Here is a 14,124-nt window from a genome sequence, read left to right as displayed (position 1 = left end):
TCTTTTTTTAATTAAAAATCGCTTTGGATGTAGTTAATTGATGCTCTCCAAAAGTAACAAAAAAATAAGTCAAATTACCTTTAAAATTCCAAAATAAAACTGTTTTTTGGGTTGAATAAATTTAGGAAATGTGTAATTAACTCTGGATTGTTGCCTCATAAAGCAGATCCTCCAGCCTCTGGCTAAAGAAAAAAAAAACCTCCCCACATCTGTTGGAAACCTGATCTCCGTTTCACTAACAAGAGCTTTCTCAAAAGGCATTTTGTTTCCTCAGACGTGGACACGCCTGCCTGCTCACACAAACACACATTTTCTGCTGCATTTGAATGGAGAGGATGCAGGAAGAAAACTCATCTTCCACCCATCTGATGCAGCACTGAAAGCATTAAAGTTCCTGTGTAGCAGCTTTCTTTTCTCCTGCAAGACAACAGATTGATAGAGTGACCGGCTGGTGGGAGATAACAAGCGGCGAGCACTGTTAATGGCTGTTTGCTTTTGATTAGGAGGCAAGAGTCGGAGCTGCCAGCGCCGCAGAGGTATGTCAGCTTGGGCACGCTTTGAACGGTGGGATATTTTTCCAATAATAAACCATGGAATTTGAGATGAGCCAACCAGGACAAAAAAAAAATGGGAGTGAGGGATGGGTGCTGATGGAGTGACGGTAATGATTTACTCTGAGGGGAGCGCACTCATCTGAGTTTTTTTTTTTTGCTAGCCCGTCCTCGCTCGCTGGGAGGAAATGCCTTTGAAGAGCAGCACTCCAGGACCAATGAATAAAATCCGCAATCATGTCGAGATCCGAAGCGACTCAGAGTCTGTCGGAATCAAGTGGCGCCGCCGAAGAAAAGGAAGCCCACAAGTGGGGACTGCTCGCCAGACCCTGGACGTCCCTCAAAGATGGTGGGGCAGAGATATGCTAATGCAACTTTATCTTGTAAAGGAAAGCTTGGAGGAGATTTGGCCAATCTGCCGGACACAATTCCAAGAGCCTCAGTGGCATTTAGCAGGCTCACGCTAACCCCGGGCGGCTTGTTAAGACTTCATTAGCCATGTTTGCTCAGGCCTCCTCTCTCTGAGAGCTGGAGGAGGGCTCCCCAGCCTCCAGTCGGCCCCCGCTACAGGCTCTCCATATGGGGCTTGTTTGCTCACGGCTGGCCTGGTAATCACTTTCAGGTGGAGGAGATTTTTGGAGGGACCCGAGCACCTACCAGCCCCCGTCAGAATCTCCCTTTCTTTTTGGGGTAGGGGCTCCGTAGGTGGTGGAGCGTACTGCATGTATTCTGCGAATTGCCTCACCTAGGGGCCATTACCTTCACAAACAGAGCCGGCCCTTCTAATCAGGCTCCTGCTGGGAGGACGGAGGCCCGCAGTAAATCCTCTCATTGTGGAGGCAGAGCAGGAGCTGTAAAGTCACAGAGAACGGAACGTTGTCCTGACAAGGCTCCAGAAAACTTGATGGAGAAAAGGACAAAGGAAATAGTCAGTAATAGGTGGAGACAACAGAGTAACACATGTCTAAACCATTGACTGTAAATCAGAAGTGGACTGAGTGACCCCTCCCACCTCACGTTCCAAACAGGAAGTTTCTGCTGGCTCCAAGAAGTCATAGATTTTTATTGAAGGACAAAAAATATTACTCAGTCAATATATTCTTCGGAATAATGTAGATGGGGGACTTAAAAGCTTTATTTTTTTCAAAAAATGACACACAAACGTTTTTTTTAGCGATGTTGCTCTGTTTTTTACGTGTTGCAAATAAAGTTTAGTGTTAATGTAAACAAGCTAAGGTGGCTAATGTGTCAGACTGTTTTTTTTTTTTTTACTTGTGTCTAGTAAGGTTGGGAGTTCTACAGTAACATTTGTCTTACCGTTTTCATTTTTTTTTATATATATTACAAAGTTGTGAATTAGAGGGGTTGTGAATACGCTAACGTGGCTAACGTGGCTAACATGGGTAACGTAGCTAACGTATCTATTTCGGACCGTTTTTTTTTTTTATGTGTAGCTAACAAGGTTGGGAATTAGCATAGTTACAGGAAAGTTTGTTTTAGCTATCAGTCTGTTTTTTACTTATTGCAAACAAAACTGAGTGTTACTGGATAAAGCTAACGTGGCTAATGTATAGCGTTGTCAGACTGTGTGTTATAAAGTTTATAAGGTTGGGAGTTAGTGTAGTCACAGTAACATTTGTATCACTGGTATCAGTTAGGTTTTTTTACATATTGCAAACAAGGTTGGGACTTACAGGTGTTGTAAATATGCTAACGTAGCTAATGTAGCGATTTACAAACAAGTTGTTGTGTCACTGTGAATGCAGTGAATAAAGTCTGACTGACAGACTTATCTCTGACTCTTCTGTTTAACCTAATGCGCCTAATTTAGTCTTTATGTGCCTTTTATCTGGCATACGTTCAAAAATACACCATTTATTGATGTCCTATAGCATGTAAAATACAGTAGTCATTCTTGCTCTGCTACCTGGAGTTTTCCTACCTTGTTTTTGCTAATCCTAATTTTTATTGTATGATTTTTTTTTTCTTAGTGCAAGTTATTCAATTTATAAACACTTAATAAAACTATGGTTTCACATCGAACATTCAGAATATTTGATTGGCTGATTCCATATAGATAAAAACAGCCTTGATTCAAGTGATAGACTCAGAACGACTTGGACCAATCGTTGCTCACTGAAGATGTCCTGTTCCAACATGGCGACGACCATATTGCAAAAATAATGGCGACTGAATTGACTTGATTTTGTCGGAGCCATTTTCTCTGGGTGACATCAAAATCACTTGGTCCAGTTCTCTTATGCAGTCAAAAGTTTACATTTCTTGTTGGACGTACTTTTGTTTTCAAACCTGTCTCAAACAGGAAGGTGATGGGTTTCCATTATAGATATTTAAAATATATTACAGTTGGAAATGTATTTATGGGGATTTATGAATTACAGATCAGCTAAGATCATATGGATTATTTGCATCTACACTTACACTTAGTGGTGCATTTGATACTTAGTTGTAAAAATAGAAAGAAAAAACATTTTTATATTTGAGAAAAGTATTCTGCAACCAACTATGATTGTATTAGAATAATCAGGGATTCAGTTTTCTGATGGTTAGCAGCTTTTTTGTCACATATCAGGTTGCCTGAGGCACGTATCCCAGCTGCCCTCACCAGAAAAACAGCAATTACGTTGATTGTTTAAGTGGGTCCGTGTTTAGATAGTCTACTTCTTCCGGTTCTCATGACAGAGAGAATGTCAAACGCCTTGAGTCTGATGATAGTACTGTTGTTGGTGCAACATATCGCATGGGTAACAATGAGGCGAAGGTAGCAGCAGATGGGAATCGTTTGACCTTTGACACATCAGCCTCACTAAAAACACCAGCTGGGTCCAAAGAAAATTGAAAAAACATTTTTTTTCTTGAAAAAATTAAAGTTTTTGGTATATTTTTTGCAAACACCAGACATAACTTCACGTTTGCGTCTATATGTTAGCATATATGATACAATTGGTAATTTTGCAAAAATAAAACAATTAGAGATGTTAATGTTGCTGTTTGGAGATGTCCTCAATGATGAGGATCTAGCTTGATGTGCATTCGGCTGATGTGACTGCTGATATTTGACACGCCGGTCAGGTTTATCTCCTCTCCTGTAGAGTATGTAACTTGTTCGCTTGATCCTGAAAGCCAGCCTTCAGAGGGCTGTGTGCAGGAAACACACACACACAGACACTTGCTCAAACAAGGGCTGCAGCTCGAGTGTTTCCAGAGATAAAACCTAACAAAACATAGATGGCACCATGGAAATGGAGACCCGCCATCTGGTTCCAGCATATGGGCAAAAAGAAAACCTTCTTTGAATCAAAAAGTGATAATTCAGCATTTTTCTTTCTCTTTTTTTCTATCAAGCTTAATAAAGAGATTTTCAGACACAATTGCAGCACTTTTTGAACGCATTTGTTTTTGGAAAGATTCTTGTTTTCTGACTTGACTCTTCAGCACTGGAGTGTTCACATTATTGTGATCACTGTAAGTCTTCAACCATTCACACAGTTATCTAGCGGATTCTGATGCAGAGAAAAGCCACTTTCATCCGCATCAGAATCATCCGATTCATGTTCATTCATTCATTCATCTTCCAGACCGCTTCTTCCCTTTCGGGGTCGCGGGGTGCCGGAGCCTATCCCGGCTACTGAAGGGCGAAGGCGGGGTACACCCTGGACAGGTCGCCAGTCTGTTGCAGGGCCTCAATCACACACACATTCACTCTCACATCCACACCTAGGGACAATTTAGAGTCACCAATGAACCTATGAAGCATGTTTTTGGACGGTGGGAGGAAGCCGGAGTCCCCGGTGAAAACCCACGCATGCACGGGGAGAACATGCAAACTCCACACAGAAAGGTCCCAGCCGGGATTCGAACCGGGGCCTTCTCGCTGTGAGGCAAGAGCGCTAACAACTGCGCCACCGTGCAGCCCACTCTGATTCATGTTGATTGCCAAAATGGGTTACAGTAGGTCAAAGAGTGTATTTATTTAGATGACATCTCCGATGTTACAGGCTTAAAAATGGTAGCATTTACATGTGTATGTTTTTGGATTTCTAATATTCTGACGGCATGACTGCTATGTCTAAATGTTGAATGGGTTTCGTGTCCCCGTCCCAAGTCCTGGTAAATGCAATGAGTTGGTTTAGGAATGACAAACTGAAGCCGAATCAATCGTGTGAACCACAAATAGAATTTTCCTGCCGGATTGGTCGTGGCTGAGGTGAACAACAACCCCCACTGGAGATGTAGATTTACAGAGTACTGATGGGAACTGAAGAACTGTTGGTAAAAGATGGAGAAAATGAAGAGATGTTTGTAGACAAAGAGAGAAAGAAAGGCAGGAGTGTTGGAATTAAGTACGAACTTTAAATGTTGGGACGTTTACGGGTAAAATTTGATTTGGCCGACTTGATGGACAGAAGAAGGGTGAAAATCTATGAGTTATCATATCAAATCAGATCAAATCGATCTTTATTTGAATATCCCTTTCTACCACTCTTTTATTGATGGAGATAAACATTGGACAAAATGCACACACTGAGATTGATGCTATACTTGCAGGCTGTTTTTATAGGTTAGTTTCATTGACTTTACATCAACGTCAACATTTTCTGTACAGAAAGAATTTTTGTCCTGAAACTGAAATCCAACTGATGACACCCAAGCAGAACCCTCTCTATAAAGCATCTCTCCTCTTTCCTGATCATATTAGAGAAAAACAGATGGCTGGGCGAAGGATCCCTGCCAGACAGAGGGAAGGCGAGATGGAAGGACGGCGAACGGCGAGGTCTGCAGGTAGAGAAAGCATGTCCAGAAGGAGAGCGATGGAGGAACGGCAAGGCAGCAGATGTGTGGAGCACAATCGACCTTGTGGCGACTCATTCTTGGCGAGCAGCGATCAAGCTCCCCATTCCTCTCGGTGTGCACATCAGAGGATGAGCAGCGGCCCCACCGTGCACTCCACAGCGCTCATTAGCAGACGGCGCGCTCGTTTAGGTAAACACTAGTGATGCTGTCAGACAGATCGAATAAGGTGGACATGTTTTTTTTTGGTGGGGGGCATGGTGAGACTCCAGGGGGGCTTGTGTTTATGGGAATATGTGTCGGCGAGAACAAACTTTCAACTTCAACTTTCCCCAAAGCCACAATGTGGGACAGTCTTGACCTTAGCTGCTGCTAGCTTCCCGCCTCTCCACGTCGCTGCGGAGTGGATCACCTCCTCCTCTCAATGAGCTTCCACCTCCACGTAAACACTCAAAGGCACCTCCAGCTGTGAAAAGTCATTACTATCATACCCACACAGAAGCGGGTATGATGTGGGAAAAAAAAGGTAACTTTCCAGATCATTGCAGTTATGTTTATTTATTACATAATTCAATTATATGAATGATGATGTAATAAAATGTTTTTATCCTGTCTTTCATTCATAATCCCTCTTGAAAAACAGATCCAAATCTCTTTCTTACTCCTCTGGTTCCAGTTGTAGGGGTATTTGAAGCTGTAGTGGTGTCCAAAAGTGTATTTTAAGGAGGAACCGTAGCGTCTTGGAGGTGACTATTCCTCCATTGGTATGGTGGTCCACATCGCGCTTATGGCTTGGAGGAGAAATGTATTTCTTCACGTGGGTGTTCTCTGAAGCACAGAAGTTTATATTTAAATGTAAGTCATGACTTTTTGCTTTGGCATGACTTTTGAAAGTAAAAAAACTGATGTTGTTACCGGAATGTACTTTCCAAGTGTTGGCAGCTATGCGCTAACACAAAAGAGTGGCGACTATTGATGAGGTCATCAAGTGGTAGTAACAATTGAATTTGAAGAGAATGGCTATATCCAAATTCCCACCAAATCCCTAACTGCTTAAACTATATCGTGCGGGACTATGTAGTACCCTGGATTTTAAAAGAAATTTGGACACCATGCTCACTACTTTGTTTTGTCTAAACCTCGAATATGACGTCACCGATTTCACAAAGTGAAAATGTAATCAATATGAACATCTCACATCTATTTGTGACTCTACTGTGTTCTGATGATGAAAATGTGGATGGTTTATTTAAAAATTACATTTAATCACGTTTTTATCAATTTTTGTATTTGATTTTAAGAGCTCTTAATTATGTTTCACAACTGTTGGTACCAAATATCTCCAGTCATCCCCTTTGGTCTTCTGTTCTGAATCCACTAAAGACCCCAAAGACTTAGCATAAAACTTGAGGTGACCTCACTTTTCAACTCTGAAACCCTGGAATGTCTTGCCCATGTCCCTTCAGGTGACCGACAATAACGAGGCTTTTAAAGGACATTTTTTTAAAGAGATTTTAGTTAATTTGTTTAGTCTTTAAATGTGTTTCACTCTGTAAAACACTTTATTTCATCTGTGAAAGGTGCTATTTTTGTACCAAACTACTGTCCCAACACAGAAACAAGAGTCTGATGAGAGGTTGATCAGCTGCACTGAGGCTCGACATGTTTTCGTGGGTCTGTTTGGAGCTGGGGGTGTGAGAAGACGCTCAAAATTCCACACACACACGCAAGCTGATCCGTGTGCGACTGAAACCCGACAAGTGCACGCTCACTTGTGTCTTCATTCAAACACATATGCTGTTTTGCGCATTTGTTGGTCAAATGACGCAGGTGAAACTTTTTTGGAAAAACTTCTTCTTTTGTTTTGTTGAAGTACAAAATCAAAACACCTCCTCAGGCGTGAGGCTAAAGATGAGACGCTCCAGAGATCGTCAGGTGGTACTTTGTCCGGTTATTCCTGTCTGAAAATCTGAGGTCATCGCAACGTTTTCTAGTCATTAAAGTTTTCACTGTTGCTTGCAGGAGTTTTTCCAAAAAATACATGATTATTTCTGGGAGAAAACATCCCCTTAAAAATATTTTGGTCTAAATTATATGTCAGCATTATTTCAATTTTCTATTGGGAAAAAAACCTACACCATCAGACGATGTGTCTTGTGGTCTCTCATGGTCCTATGGGCCCCTTCTCACAGTGGTGTCACCGCTAACCGTCTCTAGAAAAGCTGCCAATAGACCCTGACTACATTTTGCAACCTCTACTTTAAGGTGTTCTGAATGGGCTCCAACTAGTTTATGTGTGTCAAAAAATGTTGTAATAGGATAATTTGTATTATACTGTCAACTATCGTCAACTTGGTCAAAAATAATGTAACTGAATCTGGGCTTTACAAAACTGAAATCATTGGAAAGTAACCCAAAAAGATTGATCGACAACATTACAAAGTGCTAATATAGTCCTCATTTAAGCTAGCGTTTCCAACATTTGTAAGCATCTTACGGCAGTATTCTTCTTGGCCACCTGGAATCTTCCTTCTAACAACATTAAATACTTGTTATACACAATGTACTAGAAGTAAAGCAAGAAAAAGACGAGTTGCTGGATGACCTCTATTGTTTTTGCTGATGTAATGACACTCCAGCGGTCTGCACCACCATGCGCCGTGAAAACAAACCACTCACCAGAATTAACTACCCCGTACCGTACCACTCCTTACCGGACCGGACCACACAGTGGAAACGAGGCTCAAGTGACTAACTCCTGACCTCGAGGGCCGCTGTGTCTGCATGATTTCCAGACATCCAAACATGACTGATTACCTGGTTCAGGTGTGTCAAGCCAATGTGAACATCCCAGATCAGGATATGTTGGAAAACATGAGGGAATGTGGCCCTCGAGGCCTGGAGTTGCCAAATCCTGATTTAGAATCACATCAATCAAATTCCATGCTCCCGTTCTATGTAAAGTTAGCATGTTGTCTTTGCGCATGTATGGGTTTTCTCTGGGCACTCTGACTTCTTCTCACAGTCCAAAGACTTGCTTCATATGTGAATTGGTTACTCTAAGTGCTCCTATGTGTGCATGTGGGAGTGGTTAACGTGGTCCTGCTACAGTTTGGGGACCACGCCGCCTTTGTTCAACAGTAATCGGGATAAGCCCCTAAAGGGATATGATGGGTAAAGAAAATTGATGGATATATAGTATATATACAAAGATCCAGATATCTCGGTCGTATATTAAATCTCTGATTGGATCTCTAAATGCTCAAACCCATGACATATAAACTCTGTATCCAAAAAGAAAAGAATTCCTGACATTACTTTACACATGAGTGATAAATTGCATTCCTGATCAAATCGAACAATGTGGATTGAAACTCACTCTCCAACAAACACTGTCTGGATCAATTGAAATCAGGGCGTCGTTGTGGTAATAACTAAAGTAGACCAGATCGAGCTGCTTTTGAGAGCCACAGTTTTGTCTTTTTCCCACCCCTGATTGTTTCAGACAGGTGAGGCGCTCTTTAATGAAGCTTCGACTCTCCAGCCGCTGATGTTGTCTCCACTAATCTGGACTGAAGACCGTCTTATCAGCCAGCGACACCATTAAGATCGGCATCTCCAGACAGCGTAAAGTGCTCTCACTGCGCTGCATGGCTAATTGTTCTATCAGGAACGACCATGGCCGCATTCTTGTGGGCTTTTTCCACAGACTTCAGTGCAAAAAGGTTTTTGCATAAATGCGGTTGCAAAAGTGAGGAAGAGGAGCTCCATCTAAGTCCATTTTTAGTGTGACATGAAAGACAGAGGTGAGGCGGGCTCCAGAGGTCGAGCAGAGCCGGCAGTCAAACTGCAGGGGGTGGGCCTCCCCCAGGCTTCGCAGGATGATGTGTGATTGACAGGCTACACGCTAAGCTCACCTGGGCCTCTGACCTCCTGTATTAGATGTCACAGTGGCTCTTCTCCTCTTTTCTTTCTCCTGCCCCCTCCCCGCCTTCTATTTTTCAGAGAAGTGTGGAAACCTGAGGAGGGCCTGATCCAGGCTGGAAGCGCTTCGGGCTCCTACCTGCTCAAAGGCAGGTGGGGGTTGAGGGGGTGGGAGGGGGCAGTCACGGGGAAAACAAAGGCCATTCAGGTAAAGCGCTCTGAGCTGGCCTGAGACAGCCAGGCTCCCACTGCTGATAACACTGAGGCTAATGTACTGGAGTTTGAACAGTCAGCGACACCGAGCTCAGCCGCAGTGACCGAGGGGGTGATGTGTGTGTGTTTTAGTCAGGGAAAGAAAAGAAAAAAAAAACATTCCAATAATGCAGCAGGAACTTCAAAACAAACAAACAAATTCTTCTGATTAGTGGAATACTAGTGTCATTTAGGCAGTCAAAAACAAAAGAAAAACTCTGACTTTGACCATAGATCTGGGGTGTCAAATGGGGTGTCCATATATGGCATTACAAAATCATGACATTCTGAAAATTGATTAAAAAAACAACCCAAAAGATACGCACCTTCTCTTTGACCATTCAAAACCAGAGGACTTTAAGTCGCCTGTCAATCAAAAGACTCCACCCCCTTTGAGAAGAAAGACAAAAGAAAGGATGAGGTTCACAAATGAAAAAAGTTGTCTTGGATTTTAAGACTAACAAAAGAGTAAAGCAAAGAATATTTTTTTTCTATGTTCAGTTCTTATTTAGGTATCTAATGAACTGACTTGAAAACAATTATTTGCTGGATTGACTTAGCTTCAGTGTGTAAATGTGTTTTTCTTTGTCTTTGTTGTATTAAATGACTATATAATATGTAATTAACAAGTGAGCATGGTGGTGGTGGAATGATGGTTTGTCCTATTTCACCTTGCTTAAAAATCTTCATATAAAAGTATTGGTAAAAATTACACCACTCATTACAAAGCTCACTTCTGGCCCTGATTAAAGGACATAGTCACTATTACATACTATCTGATAGCTACCAGGAGTGGGGTTTGAACCCACGTGAGCATGCGCTCATTGGATCTTGAGTCCAACGCCTTAACCACTCGGCCATCCTGGTTACAAAGTTCCAGTTCCATCTCGGAGAATTAAACAAATACAAAAAAAGTGATTAAATTGGATAAAAAATGTTACCAGCATTTGGACAAATTGTCTGTTGAGACAAACATTTTCTTAAAGGTTTGCATCATAGTCCGTCTAGAGTCAAACTTGGCATGACAGTCAAGCATGGTGGAGGTACAGTGATGATTTGGGCCATTTCAACTCTCTGGAAAGATTTTGTTGTTGGTAGAAATTATACAATTTTTACAAAGCTGGTTTATCTATAAAATAATAAGACACAGCCACATATAAACAAAGGTTTGGTGGCTACCAGGAGTGGGGTTTGAACCCACGTGAGCATGTGCTCATTGGATCTTAAGTCCAACGCCTTAACCACTCGGCCATCCTGGTTACAAAGTCACTGATACAGTTTAGAAAATTCAGAAAAAAAAGCATTTAGACAAATAGTCTCTTATGACAAAATACAGAATTTTTCTAAGGTTTGCATCATGTTGTAAATGTAAGTGGAGTCAAACGGAGTCAAGCATGGTGGTGGTACAGTGACAGCTTTGTAAATGTTTTCTTTCTCTGAAAAATCTTCAAATTGCAGTATGACTCGTAATGAATAGTCAACCATGGTGGTGGTAAACTGATGGTTTGGGCCATTTCTACTCTGGTCTTGATAGAGTTTATGCAGTTCTAGTTCATTAGCATGGTGAGAAGAAATACTTTGGTTCAATAACAATTACCAGGAGTGGGGTTTGAACCCACGTGAGCATCTGCTCATTGGATCTTGAGTCCAACGCCTTAACCACTCGGCCATCCTGGTTGCAAGACTCTCTTTCCATCTCAGAGAATTAAACAAATTCAAAAAAGTGATTAAATAGAAAAAATTTCCAGCATTTGGACATAATGTGTGTTGTAAAAAAAAGGTTTGCTTTATATTGAGAATGACTCAACATCACAGACAAATGTAATGAAATCACTGTGATTTAGTGATGGTTTTGACAATTTCTATTCTCGTTAAATCAATTTTGGTTGAAATTAAACCATTTCTTTATAAAGCACAATCATCATTCTTCTTTTCCTGTATTTGGTCAAACAGTCTGTTGAGGCAAACATTTTCTTAAAGGTTTGCATCATAGTGTGTCCAGAGTGACAGACAGTCAAGCATGGTGGAGGTAGAGTGATGATTTGGGCCATTTCAACTCTCTGGAAAGATTTTGTTGTTGGTAGAAATTATACAATTTTTACAAAGCTGGTTTATCTATAAAATAATAAGACACAGCCACATATAAACAAAGGTTTGGTGGCTACCAGGAGTGGGGTTTGAACCCACGTGAGCATGTGCTCATTGGATCTTAAGTCCAACGCCTTAACCACTCGGCCATCCTGGTTACAAAGTCACTGATACAGTTTAGAAAATTCAGAAAAAAAAGCATTTAGACAAATAGTCTCTTATGACAAAATACAGAATTTTTCTAAGGTTTGCATCATGTTGTAAATGTAAGTGGAGTCAAACGGAGTCAAGCATGGTGGTGGTACAGTGACAGCTTTGTAAATGTTTTCTTTCTCTGAAAAATCTTCAAATTGCAGTATGACTCGTAATGAATAGTCAACCATGGTGGTGGTAAACTGATGGTTTGGGCCATTTCTACTCTGGTCTTGATAGAGTTTATGCAGTTCTAGTTCATTAGCATGGTGAGAAGAAATACTTTGGTTCAATAACAATTACCAGGAGTGGGGTTTGAACCCACGTGAGCATCTGCTCATTGGATCTTGAGTCCAACGCCTTAACCACTCGGCCATCCTGGTTGCAAGACTCTCTTTCCATCTCAGAGAATTAAACAAATTCAAAAAAGTGATTAAATAGAAAAAATTTCCAGCATTTGGACATAATGTGTGTTGTAAAAAAAAGGTTTGCTTTATATTGAGAATGACTCAACATCACAGACAAATGTAATGAAATCACTGTGATTTAGTGATGGTTTTGACAATTTCTATTCTCGTTAAATCAATTTTGGTTGAAATTAAACCATTTCTTTATAAAGCACAATCATCATTCTTCTTTTCCTGTATTTGGTCAAACAGTCTGTTGAGGCAAACATTTTCTTAAAGGTTTGCATCATAGTGTGTCCAGAGTGACAGACAGTCAAGCATGGTGGAGGTAGAGTGATGATTTGGGCCATTTCAACTCTCTGGAAAGATTTTGTTGTTGGTAGAAATTATACAATTTTTACAAAGCTGGTTTATCTATAAAATAATAAGACCATCGGCCATCCTGGTTACAAAGTCACTGATACAGTTTAGAAAATTCTGAAAAAAAAGCATTTAGACAAATAGTCTCTTATGACAAAATACAGAATTTTTCTAAGGTTTACATCATGTTGTAAATGTAAGTGGAGTCAAACGTAGTCAAGCATGGTGGTGGTACAGTGACAGCTGTGTAAATGTTTTCTTTCTCTGAAAAAAGCTTCTTATTAGTAGAAATTGCGGTATGACTCGTGATGAATAGTCAAGTATAGTGGTGGTAAGCTGATGGTTTGGGCCATTCTAGTCTGGTTTTGATGGAGTTTATGCAGTTCTGGTTTATTAACATAGCGAGAAGAAATAATTTGGTTTAATATCAAGTACCAGGAGTGGGGTTCGAACCCACGTGAGCATGTGCTCATTGGATCTTAAGTCCAACGCCTTAACCACTCGGCCATCCTGGTTATTACATTTGCACTAGCCAAAAACACCTGGAATACTCCTGAAGCATTTGAACAAAGTTTAGACACAATGTTTGCATCATGTTGTAAATATGGAGTAAAACTTACTTAGTGGTATAAATAGGAAGTTGAGCCAATGACCTTTGAAGACTTGTAGCAGACTGGCAACCTGTCCAGATTGAACCCACCTTTACCCAGCAATACCTGAGACAGGCCTGAAGTAACCCACAACCCTGACAAGGATTCAGAGACTTTCAATAGTGGATAGATAGATAGTTGGGCTAGGTCCACCTTGAGTTTACCCGGTGTACTGAAAAAGCTTCAATTTGTTTATAGACAAAGTTCAAACAGTGACTCTTGACGTTACCTGAAATAGCAAGCAATAAATCCCTTGGGACAGACTTTCTTCACCAACAATAGCTAGAATAGGCTCCAGCAACCTAATAACCCCAAAGAGATTAACCAGACATAGAAGTTGGATGAATGGACCAGTAATACAAAAATGGATACCAAATAAGTAGAGTAACTATTGTTTTCTGGTTTACTTCAACAAATGATCATGTAAACTTGACTCATTTTCAATTGCAAAAAAAAAAAACAATAGAAAATGTATTTGACACTGTCTTATTAAGGTTACTATGGAGTAAGAGAAAAAAAAAGGAGGATTGGTGGACTCATGGCCCTTCACAAATCACGAGGATGAAATCTTATCTGCAACTGTTGGTCTGGGTCTTGGCTCTCCCTGCCCCCCTCTCGTCCATCTTTTCCATAGCCCTGCTCCTGGATTCGGCGAGCAGGTTTCACTGCAGAGCCTGTCATTCTTCTGCCTTTTGTATCAGCGGGTCTCTTTTTCCCATTCAATGCTGCCTCCACCCCCACAGCCCTCTCTCCTTCTCCCATCTCCTGCTCTCCCTCCCTCATTCACTCTAGGGCCTAATTATGAGATAGCTTCGAATAAATACATGTATTTCTTCTCCTGCATAGTGGAAAGGGGGGTTGGGTTCCTTGTGCTCGACATTTTTTTTT

General features: G+C 41.1%; 6 non-coding genes across 6 annotated transcripts; all 6 read right to left on the bottom strand.

Annotated features, from left to right (window-relative positions):
• Positions 1 to 10,323: 10,323 nt before the first annotated feature.
• Positions 10,324 to 10,406, bottom strand: trnal-caa. Its single transcript has one exon. It is a non-coding gene; the product is annotated as a tRNA-Leu (tRNA).
• Positions 10,407 to 10,715: 309 nt separating this feature from the next.
• trnal-uaa lies at positions 10,716 to 10,798 on the bottom strand. Its single transcript has one exon. It is a non-coding gene; the product is annotated as a tRNA-Leu (tRNA).
• Positions 10,799 to 11,133: 335 nt separating this feature from the next.
• Positions 11,134 to 11,216, bottom strand: trnal-caa. The gene has a single exon. It is a non-coding gene; the product is annotated as a tRNA-Leu (tRNA).
• A 485-nt stretch (positions 11,217 to 11,701) lies between these two features.
• On the bottom strand, positions 11,702 to 11,784 carry trnal-uaa. The gene has a single exon. It is a non-coding gene; the product is annotated as a tRNA-Leu (tRNA).
• A 335-nt stretch (positions 11,785 to 12,119) lies between these two features.
• trnal-caa lies at positions 12,120 to 12,202 on the bottom strand. Its single transcript has one exon. It is a non-coding gene; the product is annotated as a tRNA-Leu (tRNA).
• Positions 12,203 to 13,018: 816 nt separating this feature from the next.
• Positions 13,019 to 13,101, bottom strand: trnal-uaa. Its single transcript has one exon. It is a non-coding gene; the product is annotated as a tRNA-Leu (tRNA).
• Positions 13,102 to 14,124: the final 1,023 nt, after the last annotated feature.

Source organism: Oryzias melastigma, linkage group LG20, assembly GCF_002922805.2.
Source record: "Oryzias melastigma strain HK-1 linkage group LG20, ASM292280v2, whole genome shotgun sequence".
In the NCBI taxonomy this organism is placed as follows: Eukaryota; Metazoa; Chordata; class Actinopteri; order Beloniformes; family Adrianichthyidae; genus Oryzias; species Oryzias melastigma.
This window is presented reverse-complemented; position numbering and strand designations above follow the sequence as displayed.